The 27,553-nt window shown below is 39.7% G+C and overlaps 1 protein-coding gene and 1 long non-coding RNA gene across 6 annotated transcripts in view; one reads left to right on the top strand and one right to left on the bottom strand.

Annotated features, from left to right (window-relative positions):
- The window catches only part of KCNC1 (potassium voltage-gated channel subfamily C member 1), a 120,835-nt gene that overhangs the window by 51,621 nt on the left and 41,661 nt on the right, over positions 1–27,553 (bottom strand). The gene's annotated exons all lie outside the window — the stretch shown is intronic.
- Positions 12,141–27,234, top strand: LOC128789959 (uncharacterized). Its single transcript, XR_008431592.1, has 4 exons — positions 12,141–12,169; positions 12,271–12,370; positions 26,963–27,045; positions 27,132–27,234. It is a non-coding gene; the product is annotated as an uncharacterized LOC128789959 (long non-coding RNA).

The following is a 27,553-nucleotide window of genomic DNA, read 5'->3' on the forward strand; positions in this document are numbered from 1 at the left end:
AATAGTCACAAAAGGGAGGAATTGCCAACTGTATTTTAAAGGAGCTGTAGCCATGGTAACTGAGGTACCTTCAGTTACCATGGTAACAAATGCAGCTCGACTGCCTTGCTGTAAAGCAGACAAATCTACTCATGATCTGTTGATTTTAAGATGATTTATAAATTGTTGAGCTATTTTAGGCACTTAAATCCATAAATCAAAATGTCTGTTATAACGACCAATGCACTGTACTATTTATGAATTATTCACCCCATTCTTATTTCACCAACTGGATTTTTTCCCCCCATTAATGTATCTAGGGTTTTTCCAGTCCCAGTTTTTTTTTAGTGTTTAGAAAACGATATTTCATCAGAAACAGATGATTCATATTGCTTCTTGTAAATCTCATTTATTTGAGAAATTCTAGCCCCCTCCCCTACCTTTCCTGCTCAGTCCTGTAGTCTCTAAATGGAGTTTTATGTACTTCTGCCCTGAAACAACAAAATATGCTTTGCTAAAAATTTGCTAATGAATTAAATCAATATGATTTGGAATGAGTTCCATCTCAAACAATCAATACGGGCCCAGTGATGTACAACAGGCAGGCAGGTAAATTGGTCTAAATAAATTTACAATTGATTTTACTTTTAAAACCAAATTAGGACACTTAGTCTTACCAAATAAGATAAACTGCAACTTTTGCAAACAAGAGTATTCCTGGTTTTGTCTTTTTTAATACTAGTAGTGAACCTATTACTTTTTAAAGCCCAGTAACTTTTATTCCTGGGGTAATATGCACAATTTCTTGGCCCAAAAGCATGGGTTGGCTATTATTAAAGCAAGTAATGTTTATTCCTTTCTCAGATTGTTTTTGCTAGTAACTTGTGGTAGCCTCTGCTTGTTAATGAGCACTAAGGGATTGCATAATTCAGTGTAAGTTATGTAATAGGTTTGCACTTAAATAGGTTTGTATACTGGTATGGATGTGCACAAGGGCCGGGACCTGCTTCTGAAGGCATTGCTGGGTTGGGTGTGCCTTTTTTCCCTCTTCCCCATTTGAATTCCCCACTTTGCCACTGGCTCGTGTGCCCAAAGAAGAGTAGAGTCTTGAGGGAGGATGCTTTTTGTCCAGGTGGGGCATTGTGCCGAGCCTACACTGTTTGATGCTGGCAGGAGCATGTCCAGAGCCATGCAGTCTGAGGTCATCAGAGCTGCATGGGCATAGAGGGCTTGGATCTGGAAGGATCTGTGACAGTGTGCCCAAGTCTGCAGGATCTGCCGTTGCTAATCTGCTAATTTGGAGGTATTTCCCCTGCACTGATGACTCATTCAGAGACATGCAGCAGGCACATCACTGGGAGGGGGGTGAAATGTAGCTCTTCAGAAATATGCAGTGCCTGATGCAGTCATTTCTTGTGTCTCCAGCCATGATTTTTCAATATTACACAAAGCTCACAGTCTGAAACCACATAAAAAGTCTGAAAAGCTGAGTTGTAGAAGTTCTCTCAGGTCTGCTAGTTTTAATTAGTGGTGTCAGCAATGCTGTAAGTCTGACAAGGTTAAGAAGCTGCCTTTAAAACCCCATAGATACTTAGACAGATGTCATGGGATTTAACACAGCCATTGGGTTTTAAAGTGCTTATTTTCCCTGAACAACATATGCTTGCTCAAAAGCGTGATGTTACAGTCCTCTGATCTAGTGTAATGGCCATTAGCAGTTGTTCTCCTTGCTCAGAAAATCCTATTAATTCTTCACATGCATACACAACTCATACTAGTATTAAAGATGAGCAAATCAGAGTTATTAGGTAGTGCTTTGCCCCTAGGATTTTAGCATATCAGATGCTAAATTCTTACAGATGCATATCAGATACATCATTCTTACAAATCTTGGAATTGAGAAATGCCAAAAGGTGTGTTTGTACATCCTTCTGCAACTGTGAGGATCTTCCAGGGTTATTCAGGGTATTATAAGGGGCTTATTTCACTTCCTTTAAGGGAGAATTCCAGAGCAAAAGAACTTAATTCAATTTTTTTAGCCTCATCAAGCTTTCTTTCCATTATTCCTATTTACATGTTCCTTAGTTTCACCTGACCTTTTCCTCCTTGGTCAAAGTGCCCTTCAGGTTGTTGCAAACTACTTTTTTGCCTCTCTGGTCTGTTGCTTAGCAGAGATGGGAATATTGAATTGGTTCAATCTGTCTCCTTAGTTTCAGCTATTCCAGCTTGCAGATGTGTGTTTTGATTTTAGTGATGATTGCCTAAAAAATAAGGATTGGGAATGCTGGGATCTCTTCAAAGCTCAGTTTAGAGTGTAATGTTTTTCTTTTCAATATTAACCCTTAAATGTTGTTGTACTTATTGAAGGAGACAGTGAGATATCTTGCACAGATCTGTTTAAATTAATAGAATGTTATAAGGGTTTTACTTCTCAATACCTCAGTTAAAAAAAAATCTAATAAGTCTGCTGCTTTGTCTGCCTTTCTAACCTACTCAACAAGAGCTCAAGTACAAGATGTTCTTGTCTGCTGCAAGTGACAGATTCACTGCACACACCCAGCCCTCCCCACCCTGCCAGACAGAGAACTGTACCGAGATAGTCAAGCTGCCTGAACATGAAGAATAGCTAGAGCAACTCTGTGGCTCGTGGATGCAAGAAACACAATGCAATGCATTTATTAGAGTGTCATGCTCTTCTAAGTGGACTTGGATCTCTGACTGGTTCTCTGGGATTAAATATTTTCAACATTGACTGGAGTGTTTCCCTTCCCAGCTCTCACTTAGGTGTCATGGTAGCCACGTGGCTGAACTTTCCTTAGGAGATGTTTGGAAAATGGCCTGGTTTCATTAATCTTATGGGCCAGGAACCCTGGATATGCCATGGCCTTTAATGCTAGAGCCAAAATAGAATGTAATTGGGTCAAAATGGGGAAGCACAGAGGTGTTATTTTGTAACACATGCCTTTGTGTTTTTCAAAAAACCCCCATGTAGTGGAAGGTGATATGTCAGGAGTTTCAAAAAAGAGAGACTAACTCCTGATCTCCTTCAGAAAGGCAACACTGGAATTTGCTTTCATGCCAGGCACAGTGAATTTCATAACTGTTGATTTTTCTAAGTTTTAATGGCTGTTGGGCTGACTTTAGGCCATGATCTTGCAAGCAGAAATTCTGGTAGAGCCTCTGGTTTATCATGAACATCTAGCGCTTAGCAAAAGTGCTGGGGGTGGAAGAAAAGGTGGAGAATGCAAGTGTTTTAGCTAACGGTGATGAATGGTGGCTGTGAGAGCCAGAAAACTCCCCTCCTTGTTTTGCTGTAAGTGGATGATCTCAGTCTCAGTGCAGTCAGACTCTGCCTGGCATTTCCTTATCTGCCTTATTTTGACCGTCTTACCCCCTTACCTGTATTAGATTTGTACGTGCAGTCAGTTTCTGCATTCTGAGATCCCTTTCTCATCTGTGCCCATGTGTGTAAGGGTTGCAGTAGTTGTTTTTAGAACTTTCTGCTATTTCAAATACAGAAATAGATTTGAGTCTTCTGAAAAAGGAATAAATTCTTCTCATGCTACTAGGGACACATATTGCTGGGTTAAAAAAAATGCTAATGCAAAGTGAGTCTGTAGCTTGGAAGAAGAAATCTTTTTGCTCTCCACACTCTGAAAAAGATTACTATTGTTTGGAAGCAAAGAAATACAAAATGGGCAGAAGATGATGTGCCTAAATGGATTATAGTGGATAGCTTTAGAATAAGGCATCTCTTTCACCCTAGCAAATGAATTGACAGAAGCTGTTGTGTTTTACTGACAGCCTTTTTTTGCTATGTGCACTGCAGCACAAATGCTAAATTCCCTAAACTTCCCTCAGCAGAGGCTTCACCAGCACTGCAGTGAGGGTATCTCCTGTGGGAATACCTGCTGTATTTCAGCTGGCTGATGACAATTTGCATTAATAAGAGCAAGTGCTCTAGAGGAGGGAGTGTTTCCATAGGCTAAGTGCAAAACTATGCTTTCAATTCTCCTATTCCTTGCAGCCAATTTACCTTTATTTTCAGAATGTTGAGGAGTAGTGTGCATTTAAGTGGGTAGTAGCAAGAGATGAAAACAAGGAAACATGACATTGTGCTAATTAGCTTTCTGCTGCTTGGCAACAACTAAATACTACCTGTGAGCAACAGAAGGAAGACTGAAGGGAAAAGCAGGTAGCTGAACTTAGGCACTTGACGCTTTTTTTTTTTAAGTCCTCTGCTCCTTACTCTTTCTTCAAATCATAAACAGAAGAATAAGGATCTGAGTGAGATTTTTCCCTGTCCTTGCATGTTTTCTTTGGGAACATATAACTGCCAAATGGTGTATGCTCACAATATATCAAGTCTTGTGCATTGAACACAATGTGATTGTGTCATGAGACATAGTTTTCCCTTCCCCAACTGATGGAGATTTCTAGATACATTATTACTTCATTAGCATGATACTTTTGCTTGGTTTTGGATACCTTATTTGTTTGCTTGGTTTATTTTCATTTTTCCAGTAAAACAAATTGGCAAATCTATATTTTTATATACCTTGCTCAGAGAGAGCTCTTTGTAGAGCTTTCAGATAAGTTTAAAAGAGGAAGATCTGTCATATTTTTTCTCCCTGAAACCAGCAAGGTTAGGCCAGAAATGACCAGGTCCTCTGTGACACTTGGAAAGGAATGGGAAAATAATATAATTATTTTAGATATAACTTGCTTGAAATGAGAGATGGTCAAAGTAGAAAGCACATTAAAATAAAATCTTCATTGCCATTTTACATAATCATCTAGAACATGCTGCTGAGACCTAGAGAGGATTACAGGGACTTCCTGCAGCCAGGTTTGTGCCTGATGGCATCTGCCTGGCTCCCTGGAATGCCTGGAGCTGAATCTCAGTCCACCTCCCCCGTGATGCCTCGGTGAGGGGTGTCTGGCTGTCCTTTCACACACCTGCCCTCGGCTGATCCAGCTGTTCCTTGCAGCATGGAATTAGATTAGTTAGTTTTATGCTTTTACCATTTGTAAGTGGCATGTTAATTTTCAGTCTGATCCCTGCTGCACAAGGCTTACTTCTGGCAGGCTTTTATATTAATGCTTGTAGAATGTCAGATGTGTGAGGATGCCTACCAGATGTCAGGAACAAGTGGCTTTTTTCATCCATTATGATGGGCTTGGTTGTTTTAAAGAAAAAAAATATGTGGCCCGGTCAAGGGTACCTTTGTGTGAAAAGAACATCAAATGTAACCAACCTACAATGAAATTAAAGAAAACCTCTTAGGGGTTGGAAAACAATACATTAGTGAGGAAAGCAAAGCATTCCTGGAAAATTTGTTAGGTTTTGGTATTCAGTGCTTTTCGCTAGAAATCAGTGTTTCAGTTGTGAGGTGAAATTGGCAGCAGATGTAGCAGGAGCAACTCTGCTGGGTTTGATCATTCCAAAGCCTTATCCTGATGGCACTGAAGGTCACATTCAGGCTGTTGGGTTTTGTGCCTGGGGCAAGGTGCAGTGAGGCAGTGGAATTCCTGAACAAAAGCCCAACTTAAGACACTGTGTCTGGAAGTTCCACAGTGCTGAGTAGTAAATCCTATAAATGGAGTTTTATTACTTTGTCTCTTGTGTCACACATTGTTAGGGAGGTTCTAATCTGCTCACACAAACTCCAGTCCAGTGGAACCTATTTCTACAGCATTGAGTCAAACTGCAGAACTGGCCTTTCAGTTTCAACTAATAAGTTTTTTCACTTAATTCCTTGTAGGTTTTTGACCTAATTGAAGTGGGGGAATAGGAGGTAGTTGGAGAGGGGAGAAGAAAAAGATGTTGTTCTCATTTTTCACTAGAAATCAGTGGCAAAGATTAGTAGTGTTGTATTAAACAGCTTTCCCCATGAGCATATCTCAAAATGATTTACAAAAGAGATAGGCTAGCATTAATTCCCCATTTGTGGTTGGAGAAGACCGAACTGCAAAGATGAAATTGTATTTGCTCACTAGTGAAGTATATGCACTTCTAGGAAATAAATAAACACAATCCAGAATGTAGTGTGGAATGTAGATATGGCAAAAACATCCCTTGAGAGCAGGTATTGCTTTTAAGCTACAATGTCAGTGAGCATTCAGGCATGACTAAACATGATTCATTAAGTCTGTTTCTTTGAAAATTCTGTTCAGATAGAACTAGAAATGGGGCAGGAGCCAGGCAACTTCCAAATATCAGAGCACTGTGGCTTATGATGCCTCTATTCATTTTGCTGCATTAATGGTACAGCTTAATGGAACTGTGAAAGAAATGGCAAACGTCAGTCTTTAGTAGCTTTAGCCTGTTAGACATGTATTGAGTCTAGGGTCATTCAGAAAACCAAGTTCCATTTCCTGCTGGTTTAAAATTGGAACAAGAGCTCTCTTCTGGACCTCCAAGGATGTCGTGACTCTGGAAAAGAACAGGGCCTGCTGCCTTATTTTTCCCTGACTCATTATTTAAAAAGCTGGTGAGAGATACAGACTTCACATCACAATTTCATGTGTAGACTTGTGGCTTATTTAAAAGGACCAATGAAGTAGGTCAAGACAGCTTTGGTTTTTATTCTCATTATGATTCTAATACTAACAGATTTCAGGAAAGGACTTAATGTTTAAGGCTTCATTCAGGGCACAGCTCTCAGCTGTGGCCTTAAAATCAGTATGTTCGCCTCAGACCAAACTAAAGGGGAAAAGGACATTGGCAAGATAACAGGAATATCACAACGGAAGGTAATGTAGCCCCCTAAGAAACCAATTCCCAAGCAGGTAATAATGAGCAGCAAGACTGGTGGGAGAGCAAGGACAAACTCTACGTGCTGTGTTTACAAATCTGCTCACTGGCTCTATTCTGGAAAAAAATCAAGTTTTGCTGGTGTGCAGAATAGAACTTTTGGAAATAGGCAGAGACTTAGCAAACTGGATGATACAATTTTCTTGTCAGGCTGCCCTTTTAACTTGGGCATCAAGATACTCATAATAGACTTCTTTGTCATAGAGGGTTATATTTACAAAGCAGTGTGCACACTTTTTTTGTATTTTAACCTAGGGACAAAAGTAAGGTGCTCCTTTCAAAGTGGCTGAACAAAAACCTAATGTGGAGTTTGTCTGCTTATTGCACAGGAGTATGTGTTTTAGAAGCATTCAAACACAACTGAAGGACTGCTTTCTTTTGTGGTCAATTTATTCCTATTCACATGGAATAATGAGAAACCCATGTATATAATGACTTTTGCAATTTATATATGTATATTTTAGTCACATTCCAGGGGACATGAATTTACTCTGAAGCGATTTGCCTGACTAAAATGAGAAGCTCCTTGAAGTGTCAGGAGCTACATGGAAGTCCTTGGAGTTCAGTACTTTAGCTGCAAGACTATTATTCTTATCATATTTTCCTCCTTTCAGTGAAAATATCAGTGTAGGCCACAGTCACGCTGTTTTTGAAATTGGTGGATAATTTGTGGCTTGTTTCAGTGGTTAGAAAATTTATTTCTGGTGTCCATGGAGCAGTGAATTGTGTGTTCTGTCCAAAGGTGTTTTCAATCATTAGAATAGTTGTGAACCTTTCATTATTGAGGCGGACTCACTCATAAAAACTCAGTCCATAGCTTTTTCCTTTCTCAGTTTCTTGTTATGTGTTTGATGTGGAGTTTACAGTGCATGGAAAATCTATCCTTTCTACTTGTAAACAACTAACTACATTTTGAAGCAGCTGTTGAAGTGATCCCAAAAATGTGAGTTGCTGCAGAGATGGACACATCTTTGTGTCATGGGGGCATGTTGGTGATGGGTGAAAACACCAGGCAACTCATCTGGGATCAACCTGTACCCATAATAAAGGCAAAGCTCTTGCATCTGCAAATGCGGCAGGGACCTCTGGAGACCCCACATCTTTCTGTTGAAGTGGAAATCTCATATCCTATGAGAACAGAACTAGTGAAAGCCATTTGCTGCAATTTTGAGTAGGACAGCAAAAGGTTACAGAGGTATCTGTCTAAACCACTACACAGATTTAGCAGCTTGGTCAATTCACTTGCTTCTGAAGAGTAATTGTCAAATATTTTGTTTTAGCAGCCTGAGGACTAGGATATCAAGTAAGTCCTGGTTTCATCCCCTTCCCACTGTCCTATTTTGCCAGGGAATATGCACTCAAATACACATAGCCAGAAATACTGTTCCTTCATGGTTGGGGAATACCTAATCTTTTAAAATAGATTCCTGACTCGCATGCTGTGGGTTTCTTGAGGGCAGAACATGATGTCCCATATGTACAAAGGACTGCTGAGAAATACCATCAGTGAGACAGGCAGTGAAATTCCTGGGCACAGTCAGGACTGGATAATGCCAGTAACGAAGAAAAGCAGCCAGTTCCTGGGGGGAAAGAGGTGGGGAGTTGGCAGTTGTTCATTTTTTTGCAAGGGGAAAGAGAGGCACAGCTAAAAAAAAAAAATATATATATATATATATAAATTTTTTGCTAGCCAATTCCCACTTCGCAATTCATATAGCAAGTTGGCATTATTGACTTAATCTTCAAAATGTTGGCCTTCATATGTTTTTTAGGTCTGTGCAACAAAGATATCTGTATCTTCCTCTGTTGTCCTCCAGTTTATGCTGAACTGCAATACCCTTGAGAGAACAAATGCCACAACAGCAGGTTTATAATGTCATTTGGGTTTTGGTTATGCATGTAAAGTCCAAGGCCTTTTTCTTTATTAGGGTACAGCTGGCATTAGTTTTACACCAGCCAAACTAGGGCATTTGACAGCAGGTACCAGAAGGCAGAAACCTCACAGCTAATGCTTTTCTGTGTACTGATCATCTTGATAAACTGGGAGAGATATGTAAGCTTAATAGCTCTTCATGGTCTCACATATCCCTTTTCTTTAATGAAGCTCCAAAACCATCTGCACTGATCTTCCACTGAGTCTGAGGTAAATCATCTCTCCTAGCTGTTACCTGGAGAAGTCCTGTGTGTTACCTGGAGAAGTCCAGTGTGCTGTACCCTTGGTAATCCCTGTTAAATTGGAATTGGTGATGGTGTGGAGAAGAGGAGGGGGTCACTGAAACAGGGCCAAAACTGCTGAAATTGTATACACAAAAATTAATATTTGACAGTGGATGCAGCAACCCCTTGGAAGTCTTCAGACTTCCTGAACTCCATTTCTCAACAGAGAGGTTCAGCCAGCTATCCCTGATCCACAAGTTCTCATTTCAAATGCCTTCAGCCTGACACCATCTACCACCTCCCAGCATCCTGCATATTTGCAGATATTGACACAGAAAATTGATGTCACGCAATGATGTGAGAAATTCCACATTTGATAAATTGTTGTGTGACTTCATTTAACAAAGACGTTCTCTCCTTAATGTTCCTTGAAGCCACAGCAGAATTACAAGCAATGTGGAGTTTGGCATGAGGGACAGTAAGAGCCAGAAGGGCTCGGTATGGAATTGAAGTGGTGATTTCTGTGCAATGTGTGGTGGGAGAGCAGCAGAGAAGGGTGGGCTATCTGTGAATGTGGGCTATCTGCAGCAGTGGGCATACATGAGGGAACTGGAGTGTAAGTAAGTGGTGGGACACATTCCATTTACTTGTTTGTGTTCAGTGTGGCTAGAAAAGCTGCATTATCTTTTTATGCAAGCATCATGTTTGTTGTGCGTTCGGCTTCCTGACAGGAGAACAAGCCGTGGCTGGGTTGTGTTTTGCTCAGGGCTGTGTAACTCTGAGTGGTGACACACGTTCAGGCTCTGTGCTATGTACACCTGATGGCACATGGAGCACACTGCTCGGCGCTGCTGAGCTCAAGCATGTGCAGCAATACAAAAACACCAACCCTCACCACATGTAGGAGAGCAGGGAACAGGCCAGTTAAACAGGGAAGTAAGCTCACCAAATAGTGGGGTAATAAAAGATAATCCAGCTTTCCAGAGAAATCTACATTCAGGACATTGCCACCTGGTAACTCTGGAGAGAGGTCTTCTCAGTATGTACCAATCTTCCCTTCCTCCTCACTTTCCTGTGTTTGATTATTATGGGGAACACCCACAGCAGACCATTTGTGCACTGTGGAGTGGCTAGTTATATTTCAAGATGTTTAGGGGTAGATATTTTATTTTTCCAAGAGATTTCATGTGTTAGGTAGCAACAATCCTTATGCAGCCCATTAAAAAAACCCAAACAAAACAATGGAGCTTCGATCTTGTCTGCATCTTTTGAAGCTGGCAAGACAATACAATGGTCCATTTGGACACCACAGCAGTGATGCTGTTCAGCATTTTATTGCTTCCTATGCTTAAAGCAATTTATGTGGATTTAAGTGAGTGTTGACAAGCTGATCCTTACAATTTACTTCTGAGATTGCTGGAAAACTGCTGTTACCTCATGTGACAGACCAGGAAAAGGAAGCAGGTGAGGAGCAACATTGAAGCCTGGATTAAGGGAAAACCAGAAAATTCCAGCTCATCTTCTGCTGCTTCAGACAGCGTTTCATTTCAGTTCCTGGTTTTAAACATCACAGAGCTGCACTTAGAGTCTAAGTACACAGTGAGATAACTTAATAACAAAGCTATTTGGACTGACTGAAATCACAGCAAAATTGCAAAATGATCTCTTAGAAAAAGTAAACATCCCACAAATCAGTAATCAGAAAAAAAAATCAAAGGAAATGCTGAATTTGCATCTTACAGGTTCTGCAATAAAAGCCACTGCGAGCTTTGTGTTAAAGTCACGCCCTGCAGAACCAGAAACTCTGAAGGACCCACAAGGGGCTGGCCTGCACAAGTTGCACTGTCTCTATTATTACAATGTATTTCACTCCAGACTAGGCATTTTGGGCATGTATTAAGTGTGCTGCCAAAGTACAAACTGTGATCTGTTTATAAGTTATTTTCTGGCATGCTAAAGGAGCTGTCTTAGCAGGAGCTTGTAAATGTGGCTTATCCTGTTAAGATTCCATTTCCTAGACCCTTACAGTCAGAATTGCTTTTACAAACCAGCCGTTTCCCTCAGCTGGCACTACTGCATTATTAATATGCTTGCCTTACTCCAGGAAGATACTTTTCCAGTGTAAGATGAAGTTTAGGTGACAGGCTTTCATGACTGCCCTCCTATACCTCCTCATAAGCTGCTGCTACTAACTGGAAATTTAAGTTTTTATATTTAATCATTAAATTTTCATCATGTGCTATAACTTAAGCCTTGATAGATGGGTTACTGCAAGTACTGTATTGGCCATGGTGCTCAAGCATGTTATCATTTGCATACATATTACTGGGTGCTGCACTCCACATGTGTCTCCCTGGATTTGAATTAAACTTGCCTTCCAGTTGTTGTTATTCCAGAAAAAGCCAGGAAGACAAAGTATATTAAGACTGCTGTTATGATTAACAATAGATTTCCTTTGTTATTGACAAAGTAATTACTACTACTTAGTAAATGCACCTGGTAATACACCCTGACAGGAAGAACATCTCTAGAGAGATGACTTGGAAGAGAAGCCCAGAAAAGTGAAAAGATTTGCTGAGCTCTCACAGCAGGAGGTTAATGGCAGGACCTGCTGGTGTCCTGACCTGGCAGGGCAAGAAACAAGTGTCTGGAATGGATTCAGTTAGCAGAAGTTGCCCTATTTTTTTAACTTTGCTGTCATTAAAAAAGGGTTTAATGTGAGTGAATGTGGCTTTGTGCGCAGGAAGGAGGGAGAGTTATAAATAACCTTGCCTTGCATTGTACTGCACCTTTTCTCTGTGGATATTGAAGCACTTGACAGATTAATTAAGACGCATGACTCTCATAGGAGATCAATAAAGCATCACAAACTGTTGAGTTACCCAAACCCTAATGACTCTGGCGTGTCATCTGAGCAGCTTTAGGTGACTGGGAGCACCCTTAAGCCATTGCCAATGTAAAGAAGGGTTTGTTGGTGTAAATCTACATGAGCATATTTAAATCATAAGGGTGGTTATTGATTCCTTGGAAGTGGTGACACACCAAACTGTGGGTACACAATGGTTTGGAGGCTCATTCAGGTAATCACACTGCAACAGATGTCCTTTTCCACAACGACACAATGGATGCCACGTGACTAAAGGCCACGTTCTAAAATGAGCTTGTCTCTGGTTTCACTCTGGCCAGACTTTCAGGTTGCACCCAGAACACTAGGGGGTACTCTTAGCTTTTCTCCTGCAATGGGAGCTCAGTTTTTGTGGTTCCCTGTTGATAGGGATGAGCCATTCAGAAAATTCTGTGTTTGTTCAAATTTGCAGGTGATGACAATCCCTAGAAATAGATTAAAAGACTTGAGGGTGTTAGCTGGGATTTTTGTAAGTGAACCTAAGTGGATTAGGAACCCAGCACTCTTCACAGGTAAGTGGGATGGGGCATGTGATTTCTAAAGATTCCTTGTAAAATCTGACTCTGCCTAATTATGCAAAATGCAAAGAGATGCATTCAGGTGTTGTGAGATAATGGAAAACAGGAATCTAATATCAGAATCCAGTCATGAATTTTATTCCTCTATATCTACTCTTGCATTCTGTGGCAGACTATGAACAGCAACTTCTTGAATGTCATGTTCTAAAGGTTCTGTGAGAAAACTGGGCCAGGAATAGCACCAGCAGACAGAAACATCAGACATCCTCTCCAGCATGTAGTGAAAGACTGAGTGACTTAGCAACATGGGATTCCAATTTCTCAAGAAAGGATATCTGCTGTGGACTCAAAAAAAACAAAACAAAAACAAAAAAAAAAACCAAAAAAAAAAAAAAAAAAAAAAACCAAACAAAAAAACCAAAAAAACCCAAAAAAAAAAAAAAAAAACCAACAAAAAAAAAAAAAGGAAAAAAAAAAAAGGACGGTGTAGGGGAGGCTTGATTTGCCTGGGTAGCTGATGATCAGCATTACTGGGAGCTTGTGAATGCATTAGGGAAGGATCGTATCCTGAGGTCTCCAGAGCTGTCATGAAGGAAGTGTCAGGGTGCCCAGGCAAGCAGAATCCACAGAAGGGGATCTGCAGGGCTGCCACTCTGGCAGCACGGATGACTGGAGTTGTCACTTCGGGGTAATGTGATGTACGCGTTAAAAGGGGGAAAAATAGCCACAACAAAAAACCTCCCTAAAACCCCTGTCAGCTGCAAATGCTAGTCTTTAAGCCCTGTACACAATATGAGACACAATTATTTATTTTTAATGTTGGTGTGCTCACCCCACTTCCTCCCTGCTCTTGCCTTCTCTTTTCCTGTCTTCTTGATGTGTCCATGGAGAACAGCACTCCCAACAAGCTTGCATCTGTCAGATTCTCCTGTCCTGGACTGCCTCTTCCCTTTCTGCCATTTGTTTGAGTTTTGATCCAGGGTAGTTGGAAGCCTTGCCCCTCACATGTTGTTTCAAAGTGCCAGGGACAGAAGATATGCTGCAGGCTTAGGGTATAATCCAAAGCCATTTGGCCTTTTGGATCAAATCTTTTTCTTTTTTTAAAAAAGCTGGCAGCAAGGCTTGGGACTGTGCTGAGCAAGTGTGGCTTCAGGTCACTGATTTATTTGTATTTATGAAGTGCTGGTCCATGTAACTATGATGGCACTAATCTCTCAGGCCTGTTGCCTTTCTCAAGGAGAATGCAGGCAGAAGGCTTTTTAAAGAAAACATTTTCTCCCTTTTCTTCTTTCTTAACAAATTGGATGCTGAGAGAAAAAATTAGCATCCAAATTACAGCCAGGTCAATGTGGCTGCTTTAAAGAGATGAAGAAAATAAGGAGCAAGGGTGAGGAGCTTTGGGCTCTGAGACTTGTAAGATTTAACTCTAACCTTGCTTTTCCTGTGACTACTTCTAGGTCATTCCTTATCACAGTCCTCTCATCTCAACTCCTTATGCTTTTTCTCATTAGAAAATGGTTCTTGTTTCTATTATTTCAAAATATGGCTGGTGAAGGCTTTGTCAGGCTTTTCTAGGTGCTTCCCAAAGAAGAAAGGTCTTGTTGCTGTGGTATGGGAAGCCAAATCCAGTTCCCAGGTTAGCAGCACCTGGGGTAGCCTGCCTGTCCTTGTCACCGTGAAGTGGGACTGGGCACACCTGACTTATCTCTCCTCCTCAGCCCTGCTGGGATGGCCGGGCAGAGCTCACCAATATCCTTAGGGAATAGGGTTTGCATTAGCAGGGCTCCTGGGGATTTCAAGCATCCCCTATATGCTTTAGCAGAGCTGTAGCAGTATGCTGTGGGTCAGCCTCAGCTTGAAATGTCTTTGAGAGCATCCTCCTGCTGTAAAGGAGCAGGAGCTGTCTGTGGTGCCATTCCCCTTCATGCCCCCACACCCAAGCCCTTTTTGTGTTGCATCTTCAGGACAGAAAGGAGAGCCTCTTTCTTCTTAATTACATTTAATCAATGAAAGAAAAAACAAAGTAGGCAGGATATCTGCTGGATTGGCTCAGGAATTCTGCAGGCAAGCTCTCTGCTGCAGTTCTCCTGACAGTTTCTACAAATCTATCTCAATTACGAATGCAGCATTTTCCCCTTCCCCTCTGACTTTTGTACAGACTGCCTATGGTAGCAGTTTTTTCAGTACTTCAGAAACACATCTTTCCTTCCTCTTCCTTCATTCCCATCCCTGTTCTTTTTTTTTATTATTATTTCAAAAACTATCTTAAGAAAGACTTCCAAATCCAGGGTTCTTGAGGGAAGAAAGTTACATTTTTTCCTACCTAGTGAAGTTATTTAGCTGTCTTTGTTTTTCCATTAGCTGAAGTCCCAAAATAGACCACATAATTTAAAGGAAATAAATCTGAGATCAAATCATAGAAGCATCAGGGATAGATATTTGGCATAGGCTCTCCACATCAAACCAAGATAACAAATCAGAACAAAGAGGAGAAAGTAATTGCTTTTGTTTGTCTGTGCTATTCATATGAATGTCACAGATTAATACATTTTACAGGATTTGGAAGGCTTTCAAAAGCCAGCATTGCAGTGGGATCATCCCTATAGCAATATTTCAGAACATCTGTTACTAGAAGAATAATGTGAAGCATGATTTCTAATTAACTCCAAGTTTGTTCTACCTAATCTCCTCTGATATTCCATCTCAGTATTAATTGATTGCTTAGATTGATAAAGGGCAGAAGAACTGAGCAATTGCTCATCTACCGGACACACCTTGGACTTCCACTCTTCTTCTTTCCAATATTTATAGTAACTCTTCTCACAAAATTAATAGATCTGTTTCAGTATAGAAGCAGATTTTCATATTCAGTTGCCTAAAACTCTTGCAGAGTAACATGAACACTCAGCTGCTTTTCCAAAACTGATGTCAGCTCAGGCAGTGCAAGCACTTAAAAGTTCAGCTATCATTTTCCATTCTCAGCTCCCAAGCAAGCACAGATACTATTTTTACATGAAAAAATGAGTCTGGTGTATTAAAACAATAAAGACACACTAAGACTAAGGACCCAAACCTAATTTTTTCCCTGTAAAAGACATTGTTGCCAACTATAGAGGTTTCATTGGAAATTGAGTAGTGTTGTGCACAGCCCTTTCCAATTTCAACAAAATTATCATTAAGTAGAAATCCATTTATAAAACTGCTGTGGTAGCAAGACCTGTGGACTGGATTTTAGATGCAGCAAGATGAGGCACCCAACTGACAGGAGGAAAGTATACAGCACTTACAAAAAGTTTGGGTTCACCCTGCTTTGTATTGTCATGCTCTTTTATAACTTCAGAAAGCATTTTTTTCAATGCTTCTTAAAAATGGAAACATACATTGAAAGTTTTACTGAAAGGCACATTACTCATAGAGAAAATTAGAATATTCTTTTTGTTATGAAACCAAATACATGAAAGTCAGCATTTACTCATGTAAATTTTCTTTTTCTGTTCAAAACCATTCTTAATACTATATTTTCCTAATTTTTAAGCTTTATTGAAAAGCAATTTTAGTATTGACAGAGCGCATGGGGCATCTCTAAGTGATACCAGTGCACCTTCATAATGAAATTGTTTGGAAAGCAAATATTTTGGAATGGATTTTAGCAGTTCATAATCTAAGCTGGGGCCAGGGTGTGAAGGGAGTGAATTATTTGCGGTGGTTTGGGGGTTGTGTAAGTGAAGCTCCATTGTATTGACTTATACTGGCTGATGATCTGACTTTGTACAATGAAAACTTCTGGTAGAATCTCTTCCTTAGTTGAGCTCTCCTATTTTTGCAGTCTCCAGTGAGCAGGGTAGAAATGATTGATCGCCCCTGCTGCCTCTTTTTATTCTAGAATTTTGGGCTTTTGATAAAGATACTGTCGTCAGCCTATCTTGCCCTGTATTTGTCATCCTCTTTCCATTCCTCCGCTTTCTTGGGTTCCCTCTGGTGCTGTGTGCCAGTCAGTCACAGCGTTGCCTTCCCTCTCTGCTCCCAGTCAGATTTTCCTGCCTTCCACCTGCTTTGAGAAAGTGCTGCTGCTGCTTAATAAGAGCTTCAGTGGTGCTGTGAATTCACCTGGCTTTCAGCACCTAGTTAACACTCCACTAAACATTTCAGAAAGTGTAATGCAAGGACTGGTGCTGGCCCTGCTGAAATGCCTTTCTAATTAGGAGCCAGATGCCACACCGGGCAGTCAAGGTGACAACAGAGAATGAGTTTGAAGGTAAACATGTAGATTTCATGTCTTGTGTTCTAGAGGAATATTAAGGATTCAAGCTAGGATTGATCTTCATCTTAGCTGGAAGGTTTAATTCTTATGGTTCAGAACATCCTTGCATGCATGCTGATATACTTACAGGTAGATTGTGTTTTAACAAATTATTTATGTCATGCCATTTGGCCAGGCTGAGGACATAAGTTAATTACTTGTTTTGTCTCCAGAAATGGCTTCAATGACCTTGGTCATGAAGTTTCCTAGAATGAGTTCTTTAAACAAGGAAACAAACTTGAAGTCATGCCTTGACTTCTTCCCATGAATGACTTGGGTCAAGGAAGAAACCGAGGCACAAGAAAAGTACAATTTCCAGCAGCTGTCTAAAGACAGCTGTAAGTAAATAAACTGAAATGAATTAAGTGGATCTAAAGATAGGTTTTTTGATTCTTGGCCTCATAATTTAACAACAAGATGTTTCTTCTTTATAGTAGGTAGAGATGTACCTCTGCTTCTATAAACCTTGGAAAGAAAGATAGCTTTCAAATCCAACCATATCTAGAATGTGATTCTGTGCCATTGCATTGACATTGGCCTGAGTCTGTAAAATGTCTGAGAGACCCACATCTCTGTGGCTTTAAAGAAATCTACATCTCCATCACTTTCTGCACATGAAATATGTATTTTACAAAGAATACAATCCAGTCTGTTACTGTGCTGTCCTGTTCAAGGAACTCTTAGGGCTATGACTGCCTGCTATGTACCTTTGAGTCTCCTTGAGTACTATAATATCTTTTTGCTAGTTTTTGTGTCACTTAAAATAAACCCCAAACAAATTAAAGAAAAAATCCTGGAAACTCTGATTAGGTAATGCTGTTATAAATTACCTTAGCTCACAGCCCAAGAAGCAATGCATCATGTCCTCTTCCATACTACACTCCTCCTCACTTCAAGATCTTCCCACCCACAAAAGCCTTAATGAAGTAAGTACACAGTCACTCAAAGTGCTGGGCTAAGACTCAGATGATGGAAAGGCTTTTTCATAGCCCTGCAACAGACTTCCTTCTGGCAGTGTCTTGGTCTATTTTCAATACTTACTGGTAAAATGTGATTCGTACTACTTCTGTTTTTCTTACCTTTTGACAGGCCTATGCAGACTTTAAACTCTAGGTATAGTTCATCTCTCACTAGGTCTTCCTATGCTCATAACTGCATTGATCATCTGTCTGGGGAAGACACTGTCAGTAATAAATGCAGCAGCTAATTGCAATAAAATGTCTCATTCATGTTGGCACAGGCAAAGGCTCATGTCATAATCAGGGCTGATGGCAAAGGAGGAAGAAGCAGGCAAGGAGCTTGAGAAAGGACCTCTAGATGGAAGGGATTTGCATACTGAGAAGTGTTTTAGATCTGAAGCTTTTTGTTACACTTTCATGATGCATTATCAACACCCCTCAATATCACACTCCAGACCTTTCTAGCTTTGTAGTGTTTTGTACTTTTAGCACAGATACTCTTGCAAATTAAAACCAGCTGACAGGAAAGCTTAGGCCTGTTCCAAGAATTCCAAGAATCCAACAGGATTTCATAAAAACAGTCTTTCTAGCAAAAAGGGAACTATAGCCAAAAATTATAACTGCTGTCATCAGTATTTATATCCAGACAGTTTCTATCATACTCTTTATTCCCATTTACCATAGGGCAGAATCAATAATAATCGATTAATGTTAGTGTTTACAAGCATTTTAAGGTTTTGGGTGGTTTTTTTTTTTTTTTTTTTTTTTTTTTTTTGCGTATTGAATGATTAGAAAAGAAGGTTATAATACAAATAATAACAAACAACCTTATGAAATTGCCCATGTTTCTTGCACTGCTTCTAGTAGCTCTGTGTTTCAAAAACAACCAAAGAACCATAGGACAATATGGGTCTGATAGTGACCTGTCCCTTTTTCATAAGTCTAACAGTTTAATGAAATTGTGTCCATGAGAAGTAGATCCAACAGATAAATCACAAACATGGTGGTGTTTCCTTGAAGAACTGCTACACTGATCTTCAGCATAGGCTTTGAACACTCCTGCCTCCTTCCCATCCTTTCCCTTTTCTACAGTGATGTGATCTCAATATGAAACCATGTCCTGCCATAGCTCTGTATCCCATGGTTTTGAATAGAATTGTTTTCTTCAAAAGGTGAGGCAAACATGTTTTATTGAATATTTGCAGACTACAGAAAAGACAGAAGACCAGCTTCCTGCAGGTTGCAAATCAACCTAATTCCACTTTCTTCAGCAATAATGATTATATAAACAAGAGCAAGTGGCTTTTTCTCCTTAAATTTCTGGTATGAAAGTACCCAGATACATTTTTCCCCTCCTTGGAACCATTAGATTTACTTTAAGAAGCAAATGTAGAGCCTTGTCTTCAGGACAGGTTTGCATCCTGTGTATTGTAAAGTCTTGGTCTTTCATTTTTCAGCCATGATTACAAAAAGATGATTTTTTGCTCCTAATTAAATCAAGATTTTATAAGCTGTTCTAGGAAACTATTGATATGATACATTATCAATTTCATTAAAGAAAGTATGTAAGGACACATTTTTGGGAATAGTAGCAACTGTTGGGTCCCAGCACATTGTGAAACAAAGTTTAGAGTTCAGTTCTTTTGCTTAGAAAAACAGTCTGTTCATGGAAACTTATCTTGGGAAATGCCCTGTGAATGGGAGGCTGCAAGAAATTGTGCCTTCTTGGAATATTTAGCCTCTGAAAGCACTCAATATCAAAGCTGCAATTGTAGTATTAATGTTTTATTATAACAATAATATATTTTGCATCTTATGTAAAGATGACCTACTGCAGATGGGCTTAAGGTCTATCCAGTATTTAGAGGCAGAGGATTCTCCCTGCTGGAGTGTGAAGCTTCTTTTGGAGATGTCTGAGCCCAGATTTCATTGGGAAGTAGCTCCTTCTGAAGAGAGTGTGAATTTAGCATTGCTAAATTCAACACACTCCAGCTTTATGTTGAAAATCTGAGAGAATTTTAAAGAATTTGAAGAAGAAAAAGGGAAGACCAAGGAAAGAGAAGGTGTTCTAGTTAAAAAGGAGAGGAGTAAGGCAGAGGTAGAAGAAAAGACTTGTGAGACGTCAGAAGCAAAGACAAGGAGCTTAGGAGAAACTGAAGACGGGCAAAAAAAGTCTGAGCTACAGGCAGGGAAGGCAATAATCTGCAGAGTGTGAGCAGGCTCAAAATAAAAGTCTTGAGAAATAAAAGTAAATTTGAATTCAGTGTTGCTACTTCCCAGTGGAAAACAAAGGCCCCTTAAAGAGTAGAGTAGGAGTAAGGGGACCGAGTAGAAGAGTGAGATGAAAATGACAGCAAGACAGAGGAGCAGAATTCATGGGAGACTGAGCAGGTGAAGGGTAGGAGAAGATTTTCATGTTGTGACAGATTCCAAGTAATAGCACTGGAGGAATGGAATGGAAATAGAATGGAAATAGAGAAGTTGGCTAACACGTGTCTTGGGCATGGTTGAAGATAAATGGGGAAAGCTGGTGTGCAGATTTGGGGGAAAATCCAAAATTATGCATTAGGAAGCAAACATGTGTCCCTTGCATTTCGTGAGGTTTATGATGCTTAAGATTGTTGGAGAATGTCCGTGTATTATTCTAATCACTTGCATAAAGGTATAGATATGCATAAAGAGGAGGAGAATGTAGAGAGTGAAGGAAAAGACTAAAAGTACATATCTCAAAAAGTTAAAAAAATAATGAGAGAGGGGTAGAATAATAAAACTGAAAACACATAACTTAACACTGTATTGAACCAGAGGTAGAAACCTTTGAAGTCACATATCTTTTCCAGGGGTAATCATCTTCATATGGATGTGAGCTGTCAAGGCAGAAAGTTATTGTCAATGATTCTAAAATGTTATTATCTTGTCAGACTGATTATATTTGATTGTGTTGATTATGGCTATTAAATAATTTTGCTCTGATGAAAAAATGTATCCTTGCAGCTTAATTGCAAGTATCCAAAACATAGATTTAATGAATTGTATATACCCTCTGCTTAAAAGTTCTTGTTTAAATATGGAGAGGTGAGTGGGAAAATCAAAAATGCAAAATGTGATTATTTGTTTTGAAGTACTCTATTCTGGAGAACTTGTGCTCTTCCTTTCTCATCCCTGAATTAGTGTAGGCTATGTATCATTCAGAGGAAATAATCTGCTGTGATTTTGAATTAAAGGCTGTGCTTATGTAGCTCAGGTGAGCATTTTTAGTAGTTTTATCAGAAAAAAGAAAAAAACTGTTGTGTTGTGAAATGTCTGAGTTTGAAAAGTGGTTAGGGAAATAACTAATCTCTCATGTGACTAAAGGCAGAGAGAACTGGGACTGTTTAGCTTGGGGAGGAGAGGACTCAGGGGGGAAGCTGTTTATGACTATGGATACCTGAAGGGAGCATGCAAAGAGGATGGAGCCAGGCTCTTGTCCATGGTGCACAGTGACAGGACAAGAGGCAAAGGGCACACAATGAACCATAGGAGGTCTTCTTTCCAAATATCAGGAAACACTGCCTGAGCAATGGATCAGGTTGCTGATAGATGTTGTGGAGTGTCCTACTTTGGAGATATTCAAAAGCTGCCTGGATATGTTCCCATGGATCTGGCTCCAGATGATCCTGCTTGAGCAGGGTTGTTAGACCAGATCAACATCCTGTAGCAGTGTAAAAACACTGCACTTATATATTTTTAATGCAAAATCATATTGCACTCTATTTGGAGATAGCCAGGAAAAGATTCCTTAAATAAATTCTAACTATAGGGTACAGCAGTTATTTCTCCCAGAAAAAAAATATGCATTAGAGCTTAGTTGTCATTCACAGAAGAAAATTTCACACAAATCACTCCAAGTTGCCTGTGTGAATCAAGAACTTGATTTTTATGAAGGTAATTGTTGGTGGAAGCTACTACCTTCTGACTTTTTTTTCAGACTTAGTATTTTCTAACAGTGAATGTGCATTTTTTTTTAACAGTGTCTCTTTTTTTTAACAGCTTTATGTGATTGTATCTAAGATTAAAGAAACATAAGGTTTGGCATGGGACTGGGATTCGTGTTGCATGTTATCTTGTGTTCTTTGACTGAAAGCAAATTAATTTTTTCAGAGAGTTTGAAAGCCAGTGCTATTTTGCAGTGGTATCCAATACATTTGTTCGAACTGAGCTGCAGACCTGTCATTTTGAAAGGCTGGGTGCCTTCCAAACTCCACTTCTGAAAAATAAAGATTCCTGCACTATACGTAGGTGTGCCTTTGTGCTGGAAATTGTGTTGGCATTTCATTTTGTGGCACTTTCTTCTAAAATTTTCTTCCTGTATATTGCCTCAGTGGCTTCCTCTGGAAGACTAGTTGGAAATCAAGATCTCACTCAATTTTCACAATGTTGGGACAAAGAAAGGAAAGAGAAAAGTGTCTAAAAATCAAGTGCCAGGCTTCATGAAGCTGGTAACAGTTCCAGCTGTGTTGTCCACTCTGACCAGATATTGCAGTTGGTATTTGTGCCTGGCAGCTGTGCAAATCACCCAAGTTATACATGGCCTGACTTGGTCCTTGGCCTTTGAAATAATTTTTCTTTTCATGGGTGGAGCTAAAAAGAAAAAAAAATAGGAAAATAAAGGAAAGTGAGAAGGGAGAGGCAGAGAAAATGATGACCTAAAAGAAATGGAAGTTGGGACAAAAAAGTAAATTACCTATGGACTAAAGAATGAAAATGCAGAGTATTTTTGTAGATCAGATACTATGTAACAAAGTTGGCAGGAGGTAGGAGAGAGCAGACAGAGTATTTCCTGAGTATTTCTATAATTCTTCTTCATTTGTGAACGGTTTTGCCCTGTGATTTTGAAAGTCTACAGTATTTTGTGTGTGTGTTTACCTTGCTTAAAAATGTTAAATGTACCCAAATACATCTAATACTAAGAAGTCAAAGAGCAATTTGAAGACTAGGCTCTCTCTGTGGAGAGAATGTCTGTGGAACTAGAGGTGTGTCACTTTAGAATAATTGGACTTTTTTCTTTTGTCTTTTGTTGTTTCAGTGCTTTTAGAAAATGTTCTAAATCTTTACAGAACTCTTTAAGTTAGTAAAATATTAGCTCATGTAGTGTCAGCTTACTGAGGACAAATTAATAGAGTAGACTTGGGGTTTTTTTATAATTAAGGTGCTCTCACTGTGTGTTGCAGGCTATAAGGGATATTGAGCCTCTAAACAATTAGAATTTCCATGGGCAGCTAACTCTCTGCCATAAATTCAGCAGGCCTAAGGATGAATATTAATTAGGAGAAAGTATGTGCCAGACTCTCAGCTGGTGGAAGAGGAAATCATTCTCTTCCCTGCAGTGCTGCCAGGTTCACTTACATCACATGACAGTCTGACCAAATATCCTGGAAGACAGTGCAAGGCATATGTAAGATCAGCCTAGGAAAGCCTAAATCTTGGCTTAAGTACTAAAAGTGGTAGGAAGCCTTCAGAATTTTATCAGGAATGACTTTACTACCACAACTCTATACCTGAACCATCCAGGACACAGCACCGTGTGTAATAAATAATGCAGTTGTAAGCAAGGGGAGAAATAATTAGTGGTGTTGAGTACATGGTATATAGCACTTTGTTTTCCCCTCTACCCATTGGTTCCAGTAAATACTGTATGTGCATCTTCCAAGATCAAATTGCCTGAACAAATAGGTAACATTTTCCTGATGAGCATTCCAGAGCAGACTGTTGTTCTAAGGCAGACAGACCTGAGACTGACAAATGTTTGCTAATAAAAAAGTTAATTTTGGAATGAAGCGTAGGTGTTTGTAACATCTGTGCATTCCCCTGAGTAATGCCTTGCTGTCAGCTGTTCCTCCATAGACTTTGCCAACCCTGTTTGTACCCTAAAGAACTGTCTGAGCACATACACCCCAGGAGAAAACAGAACCTGGCTGCCTATTTTGCAACTTCCGTTTCCTGGTATTGAAGTGTCTTTAGGAGGAAATCACTTTCTGTGTTCTCTTTGTTTTTACACTGGAATTTTGTGCCATCAAGAGGGAAGGAGGATGTTGCTTCAGTCAGGCAGACCTCAGTCCTGTAGCAGTTTTCCCTGAGAGAAATTCCTTTTGACTCAAAGATTCAGTCTGAAACACTGCGACTTACTGAACCAATTTAAGTACCACAAAGTGCCACTTTGCAGTGTAGAGGAAGTTAAGCTCTATGGCTTTTTACCAGGCATGGGCAGCTTTGTCTCTGAAGATCACCCTGGTCCCTGTTCTGTGCTGGGATTTGTGGGCTTTGGTTCAAAAGTCCATTTGGAAATAGCTGACATACAATATGAAGGACAACTGCAGGCAGCTGACACTTGAAGTCTAGATCATTATTGTTTCACTGGGTTTCTGGTAATAAAGTGATTATTTCTGTACCTTTCAGTAGATATTTTATGTGGGAGATGGAATGAGAAAGGGTCAGTCTGGGCATTGCTGTGTGGACTCTAATCCATTTGTTTCTCCCATTAGGCAGCATTGTCATTCAACTTTTGCACCTTTGAACACCAAAATCTACTTCCTTTCTAGTAGGTTGCTTTCTAGATGAGTAAATAATTTAATGGAAAGTTTTGCCTCATTTTAGAGGACAAATCAGGTGCATAATCTCTGTAAACACCAGTCCACTTATGATGCATTTCCTCTGGGCTTTGTGCATGTGACTTAGACATCCCCAAGGCCCCTTTTCTTCTGCAGCACCTCCTGCTAATCCTGGGGACAGAAGTGGTTTGGGCTGGCATTAGGAAATGCCTTTAAATCAAGGAGTTAAAGCTTCCTTCTTATTCCTTTCCATTTCAAGCCTCTCCTCTACCAGTCTCAGATACCTGGAGGTTCAGCAACCCCTGCTGTGGTCTGCTAAGGAGTGCTCACTTCTGCTTCAGTTTTAGGGGGGGATGAGGCATTCACCTCTCTGTGAGGCTGCAGGAGAGCTCTCCTCTGCTTTGAGGAACAGGAGGCAATAGTGGGGAGCTATTTACTGCCTGCCTGCCTGCAGAAACAGCAGCCACTGATGAATTATGAGGAGATTGGTTCCCAGGGAAGAGACTTTCAATCCCAGCTGGGACCTTAATTCTAATGGTGAAACTTGGCATCCGTCTTAAGACTATTAAGTTTTTTAATAGCCAGCTTTTGTATTAAATCACTGCTTTACACTGCCTGAAGGCTCCAGTACTGGAAATATCACAATCCTGAGCAGCTTTGTAATTGCAAGGTAATTGTGCTGTCTAGCCAGTGCATGTGTTTTGGTACATCACCTGCCCTAGAATCTGTGGTTTTGTCCCAGCTCTCCAGGATCACCGAATGATTTGTTTTATAAATAAACTGATTTGTAGAGATAATGATCATATATCTCTTCTAGTGCTGTTTTAAGGGATGACTCTGTTAACTAAGTAAAAAAAAAAAAAAAAACCTCCTAATTTTTTACAGGTCATCTGGGTTTTTTTCACATTTTTATGAACAGTGTATCTAGTACAAATTTGGGTTTGACAAGTTTACTCAAAGACTCTGCACAAGTAAGCATTGGCCAGGATTAGAAGGAAAGCCCCGTCTGAGCTCTTTGAGAGGTGTCATGCTTGAGTCACATGCTTTCCATGGGAAAAAAAACACAAAGTGATTATAATCCTTGTAGTGCTTTGAAAATCTAGCTGGAAATTTAGCCCCAGAGACAGAAAAGCTTTCAGACAGAAGAGAACCTGAACTATAGAACAGTCTGGAAAGTTGTTTGCCAGGGCAAGTGGCAATCCATGGTCAATAGAGAATTAGGTGGTAAGATGCGAAAAATGGGATTTGTTGCAGAAAAATCAGTTGTGTTCACTTGCTTGTGTTACAGTTGTTGAAAGCACTTCATACACACACACTCTCAAAAAACCAGAGATGGGACACAAGCATATTTGGGGACTAAAACTACCTGTTAGAAGTTGCAGGAGGAGTGACCTTGAGGTCTATTTAATTCCTCACTCATCTCATCTGATGTGCCTCTGTTCTGTTCTATGTTTTGCCTTTTGTCTATCCATTACAAATGTAATAACTGTTGGTAATGACCACCTCTAACTGGTATTTGTGCAGAGCCTGCCATAAAGGGTTACCAATGCTACTTTTGGGCCCTGTAGACATTTCTGTGCTGGAAATAATGGTCTTTGTATGTTTCTTGTTCTGGGTAGTTACATTTCTACATTGAGAAAAGTAAGAATTCAATTTTCTTTTTATTTAATCAGCTTTGCTTCATGACTGCTGGTAATGGTGCCCTGTGTGTATGAGTGTTTTGTATTAGGAAGAGTGCACTAACCTGTAAATCTTATCTCTGCAGAAAGGTGCCTAATTTAGTGTGTACTTTTAAGAAGTGACTTTAATGTACAACTCATTTATCAGGCAGATCTATGAGATTTGTAGACCCCAATGCTACTGTGAAGGGCATGCAACTGTATTTAAATATTTTTACTGGGACTGAATCAAAATCTTAAATTATGAATAACACTAGAACTTTGAAATGGTCACGGTGAAATAAAAACAAGAACTCAATGGAAATATATGTTTTTCTTTTCCCAATTTCCAGAACTTCCAAATGCAGTACCACTAAAAAAAAAAAGTGTTTTTTTAACTGGGATTTTCATGCTATATTGCCATAAGAGGAAATAATACAGCAGTAATTAATGAATTATCCTTGTGTTTATGTAAGGATTGGCTCGGCCACAGGTTTTTACAATGCCTTTTCCAAATAGGTTTATACCATCTTGTGGTCTTCAGAAGATAAAAAAGTTTCTGAATGAGATGGAGACTGATACCAGTGCCCTTTTAAGATACCAGCAATGTGACCCCAAAACTTTAGTATCTGCTGGGGAAAGGCCATTTTCAGGGAAATGCAGGCCCCCACAGTTTAATAAATTGTTAGAACTCTTCTTTTTCTCAACTGATATACCAGGAATTTTCCTTTTACATGTGAGCATTCCCAAATGTAGTTTACTCCTGACTTTCATATGGCTTTGCCACGGTTTTGTTTATATAGCTTTGCTTTTGCTCTAGGGATTATTTTATTCAGATTTCAAACTAGCATGGCAGCAAAGTGGATCTGTGTTAACTCTGTTAAATATCCCTATTTAAGTCATAGTCAAAGAGTCTGAAAGCTTTTTAAAATCCACACACTTAGTAGTTCTAGCAGTACACTAGTTAAAGCAAAATCAGATACTGCTGCAGAGTGATGAATTCTGAAAATGCAAGTCTTAGTTTTGTAAGCACAAAGTTAAGAAATAGAATGAAACTTTGATTTCTTTCTCCCCACCCAAAGCTCTTGAATCCAGCAGTTCCTGCAGAAGCCACTTAAAAATGTTTCCACTCATTCACTGGGTGCTGAACACTTCAGAAAATCAGGTCAGTTCCTTAGGTTTCCAAATACAGATTTAGGATCCTAAATATAAGCATGTTAGTCAAAGAAAAATTGGCTTCTCTTTATATAGATTGTGAAGCTACAATCAAATTCACTTGACTTATGCTATTTCCAGCTCTTATGGAGGTCAACAACAATTGTATTTCCTGCTTTAGCATGAAATTTTCCTTCCTTGCAGGTGAGTGGGTGTGAGTTTCTAAGTCTCTGATTACCTGCCTTATAAATATAACAGGTTATTTCTTTTCACTCCCAGCTATCCAGGAAGAGTACATTAATTTCTTCAGCTCTGCTTATGTGCAGAGTTGTACCTTTCTTCCGGATCAAACCCTATCCATGTCCTTTCTTGAGGTTTATTGTTTGTGGGATGCCCTAAGTAACTCTGGTTATTCTTGGGTGAAGTTCCCAGGGAGGGCTTTGTCCTAAATGAACAAAATGACTCTGAATAGCACAGTAGGTGCTGAAAGATCACACAGAGTTTGCAGTTCATAATAT

The sequence above is a fragment of the Vidua chalybeata genome, chromosome 6, assembly GCF_026979565.1.
Source record: "Vidua chalybeata isolate OUT-0048 chromosome 6, bVidCha1 merged haplotype, whole genome shotgun sequence".
In the NCBI taxonomy this organism is placed as follows: domain Eukaryota; kingdom Metazoa; phylum Chordata; class Aves; order Passeriformes; family Viduidae; genus Vidua; species Vidua chalybeata.